We start from the raw sequence: 6,566 nt of genomic DNA, 5'->3' as shown, positions 1-6,566 counted from the left end.
TTTCTTCTTCCTTCATGTTTGCGTCGGCACGCCGGAAGAGACGCTTCATCTCCTCAGTGTACATTGCAACGGTCTCGTTTGGATGTTGTATGCGAAACTATAGCAGCTGCTGGGCTCTCTCTTTTCTCACGACGTTTGTGAAGGTCTTGAGAAGTTGCTCCTTGAAGGTTTCCCAATCTGTAACGCTAGCTTCCTCATTCTCAAACTAGATTCCTGCTGGTCCCTCCAAGGCGAAGAAGACGTACCTAATTTTCATGGCATCGCCCCAGTTCTTAAAGACAGCCACACGGTCGAACTGTTCCAGCCATTCCTCGGGGTCGGCGCCTGGCGAAGCGTCGAAGGTTGGTGGCACCCGGGGCTGCTGAAGAATGACTGGAGTGGTCGTCTGGGGCAAGGTCATGGTGGATGTTGCTGCTGGCTTCCGCTTCCGGGTAGGGTCCGGCAGAATCCCGAACTCTGGTGCGTCCCCTTGCAGGCGTCGGCTTGCCCGGTGGACTGGACTCAAGTCCTGCGGTAGATGACTCAGAAGGCTGGCGTCACGACTTGTAGGGGGTTTCCGGAACATGAAAGGCTACCCCGCACCTCCACCAGATGTCACGTTGTAGTGACGGCAGTCCAGCGGTCAGGAAGACACCAACAAGTCTTGTAAATGAAGCTCTTTATTTGGGCTGACTTGCACCCGCAAAAGAACTGAATCACTCGGTGGCGGCGTAAGCAACAAATGTGTTTGTCGGTCGTCGAACTACGAATGCCCGCTGCTCGCGGCATCGTTCAATTTAAAGCCGGCAAGGAAACTTTGAGATAACAGGTCGAGATCATCTGGAGTAATCTAGAAACACGTAGATGCAGCTGTTCATGGCTGTGAACAATCGAGATTCGTCCGGTCGCTTCTCGCGTCACGAACAAAAATGATAACACCCCTTTTCTGCGGCCTTGCGCGAACGAACGGAAGCTACAATGATACGTGGCACTAGTATCCATGGGCCTAACAGAAACCAGGAAATCATTCACCTATCGAAATATGCGAATAAAATTTCCAGCAAAGTTGTTCTCAAGTTTCCTGAATGCTTTGCTGAGACAAATTTGGCTGAGAACTGGGGCCATCTTGGCACCTGCATATACCCGCTACTTCTCCGTTGTTTCTGTGAATTAAGTGGAAAAGAACGCCACAAACCTCGAAACATTTTGCAACACGGTCAATGTGTACCAATCTTTGATAATACTCATTTGTTATTCTCTGCAGTGACTGGACCACCAGAGGAGTTGCCAAGGCCTTTCATATTATCAGGGAACTCATGGGTGCGCTACCAAACTTTCTTCAGTTTGATCTTCAAGACAATAAGCCATACTTCAGAAAGGATAGCATGTTAGCCGGACACACCACGTGCGTTGGACCGGCATTAAATTTTTACTTTTTTAATCAGTGAATTTGTGTCTGTGCGCATGCGCGATCGCTTTATGCGTGCACAAATCAAATTTCTTACTTCAAATAAAATCCATTTGTAACTTCAGCGCCGCGTTTTTCTCTTCAATTTTTCCTGCTACCTAGCGCAGTTGAAGAAAGCTCTTTCAGGCATAGATGTCAACACGGGTTCAACGATCCTAAATGTCATAGGCTAAAAGGCGATCCCTCCAGCAGGTTGTACACGCGCTATGTGAAAGTTTTACACCGTTGCATAGAATAATGAAATAAACCTCTGTGATCAATTTCCTTACATTTAGAATGCCACCAAAGTTTTCACTCTAAATTTTGAACTTTTGTTTCAAGCTTCTGAGGCCTGTTTGAACACCATCTGTGCATTCGGTGGCACTAACGTCACTCTTACTATGCGAAGCGTAAAGACCTCACCAGGCACCAAAAACTGGAAACCCTAAACCTGTTCGGGGTCAGTTCTCTACAGTGTTCGAAGAATTACGACGGCCGTAAAGGCGAATGTTTGTAAAATGATATGCCTTTAGGATGCGGATTGTAAAATATATTGTATCAGTGCAGATAGAGCCAAAAGCAATTATGTTTAATTTTGTAACAGTCCAGAATCTCGAATTCCTTATTGGGGCGCCTTCTACATAGGAGGAGTGACGTCAAAAATTTAATGACTTAGAGCTTTTGGGTGCATACTAGGAGTCACTGAGAGGCACTCGCATCTCCTCGGGAATATTTGGAACCCCTCGGAGTGCCACGGACACACTCGAACCCAATTAGCGCGCAAAACGCGCGCACATGCCACCTTCACTGATTTTCGATCCTTCCGGGCGTGTGATGAAACGAGAACCATCTAGCAGTAAAAATTACCCCGAGAACTCCTCTGACCATAAGTCGCCGGAAAAAGAAGTCTCTTGAGGAAACGGCCCATAGAAGAAAAGCTCGAAAGTGAAAAACTTCAGAAAAAATGAATTCTTCTGGAACCCAATTCACAAAAATTTAGCTCCTTCACGGGACTCTTTCTTTCATCGTAAAACCAGCCGGAAGAATCAGCAGAGTAGAAGAGAAGAGTGTAAGACGAGGCTTTAACTCCATACGGCGAAGCCGAACTCTAGTCTGGCATTGCACTTTAAATCTCGTGAACGCAAATCGGACGACGACCTGTTCTTTGCACGTCTGATTTCCGCGACACATCAGTAGTTTATGAATGTGATAAACAAATCTTTCTGGAGTTACTTGGGGCTTGCTACATGGGTAAGTTTAAGGACACGTGCGTGGCTAAGTCTTCGGTGAGTCGTCACCGTAAGGAGTTTGCTTTTTTAGATGATTTACTAGTACGCCAATGAATATCCATTGTTGTTTCGCCCTTTCAATGCTTTGGGGTTTTGCGCCCGCGTATCCCTTTGCAGTCTTTTGCCGCTTTCCTTCAGGAAAATTTTAGTGTTATTCCAGCCTCGTCTTGCGCTCCACTCACGCGTTTTGTCTTCCGGCTGGTTTTAATATGAATCAGTACCAACCCAGCCCACACCAAAATTTTGATCACTACCAACTCGCCCAGTCGTCAGCCTTGTTGAGACTTTTTCTTTACTTTGAGAATACAGTGTAATCATGAAGCATTTTGCGGTACAAGATCCAACTATTGGCATGCGGTGCAGGCCATGCCATGAAAAACCACTCCACAAAGCGCTTCCGCCCGTGACTTCGTTGAAGCGCCGTACGATCCAGGGACTACTTGCCACCCTCGCCATCATTTTTTGTACGGATGGCCAGCACCTGTTCGTTCCTTACCCATTTCCTTGGCGCCGCATGGAATCGCTTTAGTATACAAAGTTGCATTATTGTTCACCCTGTGTCCTCTAACAAGAGTGGTTGAATGGACGCTCAGCATCACAGGGGATCGCCGTAGAGCAACGGTGTTGTTCGGTCTGTTTGTCCGATTGTAGATAGCGGCCGTGCATGATGTGTGTCTATATATATATATATATATATATATATATATATATATATATATATATATATATATATATATATATATATATATATAAGATGCGAAATTGAGAAACGCTTCGTTTAGTGGGAGTCGACGTTTCGGACAGAGCCTGTGAAAAAGGACAAGCTCTGTCCGAAACGTCGACTCCCAATAAACGAAGCGTTTCTCAATTTCGCATCTTATTTTAAACTAGCAACCAAGTACGTTTACCTTATTGTGCTATATATATATATATATATATATATATATATATATATATATATATATATATATACAAGCGTATAGTACTTCATATGCAGATTTCTGGCTTCTGGCTATGGCGCCAAGGCCATGGTCGTGGCCCTGGCACCAAATAACCCGAGCAGCACACGGAATTCGCCCAATGTTGGAAATAGATGGTTCCACTCTGGTACTCTGTGGGACAGGTCTTTGAAAACACATTTCCAATATTGAGCAGCCGATTACCTGTGCTGCATGGGAAGGGGAAAGCTTGTACTCATTGTAAAACCGGCTTGCACACACTGATGCAGCGGGGACACCAGCTTTAGAGGCACCCGGATACTTTTTCTGGCAACACTGGTCAACCAGTACTCAAGCCATCTACGTCGCGGGATCAGATACCAGCCGGAAAAAAGAGCTTCGCGCTGTATGACGGAAGCGACGGTCTCGTAAGAATTCTGCGATACATGAACATGACTTAGATGCAAAGCGCGAAGGCGTAGGACGCGGACGGCATGCGCCGAAGCGCCAGGTATATCTCAATAAACAGCTAGGGCGCACTGGACGCCAGACGGGCGAATGAGCTTTCGCTAAATGTACGCCAAGCGGTTGCACGGAAGTTCCTCTGAAATTTTATTTATTACGCAGTTATGCATATTTTGGCAGGTGGAAGTCACCAAGTCTTTCATATCCTGGTAAAAATATAACGCAACGAAAAAAGAGTACCATAATTTCCGGACTACAGTCCGCGGACTATACATGTTCAAAATCTCAAATTTTCCGTCGTGTCGACTATCTATGTGTGTGAACTATATATGATCTTGTTGTTCAGAAAATATGTGAGAGCCGGAGAAGCGTACCGGTGGCTATGAGAGAAAAAAATTGTGCCTTGAGTGGCCCCATAGGACATGTTACCATATTAAATAACAGCGAAATTAGCTCCGGTATGATATCAACTTCAATATTTCAACTTCTAAAAATTTAGTTTTAGCCGAAATTTGCCCTTGCGTATTATACACCAGGCACTGGCTATAGTCCTGAAATTACGGTAATCGCGCGACGCGACACATCATCGCGCCACGTCCCACATTTCATACGACTTCGGGGAACTGATATTCAAATTCGCGTTTTACGGCTCATGACAGTTGCTTATCTTTAGAGTTTACTGATTGGTTGTCGGAAAAAATATTTATATGCATCTTTCTGATATTAATTCTCCCGCTTTTTACATTTCGTGAAAAATATTCAGGATGAAAAAAAAACGGGGTTGGAACCAATCGGGGTCTTTGAATATGCTGACGTTTTCAATGCGCATGCCACACATTATTTCTCAACAGAATTTTTTCTCGGCTCAGATAAGATGTTTTAACCTATATTGTTATTAACAGACCTGAAACTAGTTCTAAAACTGCAAATCACAGACAAAAATTTGACAGCCTTGTTTTGAACGCCATGAAGCATATCTTATAAAAGCCCATTAGAGGTCCCATTTTAATCAAGCCATTCAAAAACAGGCTTTCTGTGAGCGAATTGTAAAAATTATTTCGCGATACAATGTGGTTTATAAAACTTTCTGACCAAATAATTAAGCCGTAAAAACTGTTATAAAATATAGGCAACGAATGGAACGACTGGATTAAAATATAGGTAGCCTGCCGCCCCCATTTTAAGTTAGATTAAGATTAATGCTAAGATGTTTATATTGAGACTTCCATGGACGCTAATTAACCAGTACCGGCTGGGAACAGGGCACATTTTGTAGTCAGTGATAGAAAGTTGACTTTTTAAAGTAAAGTAAGAATAAGTACACCAAGGGTTGTCGGCATTATGACCGGCCCAACGAAGTTGTCTGTGCCTTTGTTGACGCAGTGTTTTCTGCTCTACACTAGGGTGCTCTTGCCAATAGGCTTCCTGCGCCTTATTAGTGCCACCCTTTGATATAAATCGCTGTGTGTTGCCCCACTCACCTTTAAAGGGCCTGTACGCATTTTTTTTTTCTGCAAGCCTGAATTCATTCTCCTTCTATATACTTGTATCTCAATTTCCGGTTATGCAGCAGTCACCAGAATATGCCAGACTCTCACGGTATGCTGGTCCCTACTCCCATTCCTTAGAAATATGACATTCCTCAGTCCTGTTCCGCACATAGATTCGACGTATGTCAGGGTCTCGATTCCGTAACCCTCTCAATCTGAAAATAGTCCGAAAGTCCTATTTATATTGCAGGATATCTCCACCGGTGACGGCTGACAGGCTTCGAGACTGCTCCCGGACTGTTTTCGGACTGAGCGCTTTGCGTAATCCGAGCCCAGATGTGTGAAAAGTGTCAGTTTCGATTTTAGGCGTCTGTATCCACCATAGTTAACCTTCGCATCCTTCAATGACCCCCTCGGGGCGCTTTAGAGAAATTCTTTTCAATGGGCCCCGCCGCGGTGGCTCAGTGGTTACAGCGCTCGGCTGCTGACCCGAAAGACACGGGTTCGATCCCGGCCGCGGCGGCTGAATTTCGATGAAGGCGAAATTCTAGAGGCCCGTACGCTGTGCGATGTCAGTGCACGTGAAAGAACCCCAGGTGGTCGAAATTTCCGGAGTCCTTCACTACGGCGTCCCTTGTAGTCTGGGTTGCTTTGGGACGTTAAACCCCAATAAACCAACCAAACCATCTTTTCAATGGTTATTAATGTTAGAATTCCGTCACATCTTTCCTGTCGATTTGTCTGAGTTAAGAGCGTATATTAAATTGTTAGTTGAAACGTCATTCGTCACACAGCGATAAAAAATGCAAAACTGAGTCAAAGAAATTCTGGATCGGTAGATTCGGATTTCATGGAGATTGCAAAGAACACGATATAGTAGCCATTGGTTGTTTATGATGACCACGAGCTGCGGTTTGAAGTCGGGCACTTTCTGCCCGCTTTTTGAATGTTTGAAAAG

The sequence above is a fragment of the Amblyomma mixtum genome, chromosome 4 (assembly GCF_055824585.1).
Source record: "Amblyomma mixtum isolate Tamu chromosome 4, ASM5582458v1, whole genome shotgun sequence".
NCBI lineage: Eukaryota > Metazoa > Arthropoda > Arachnida > Ixodida > Ixodidae > Amblyomma > Amblyomma mixtum.
This window is presented reverse-complemented; position numbering follows the sequence as displayed.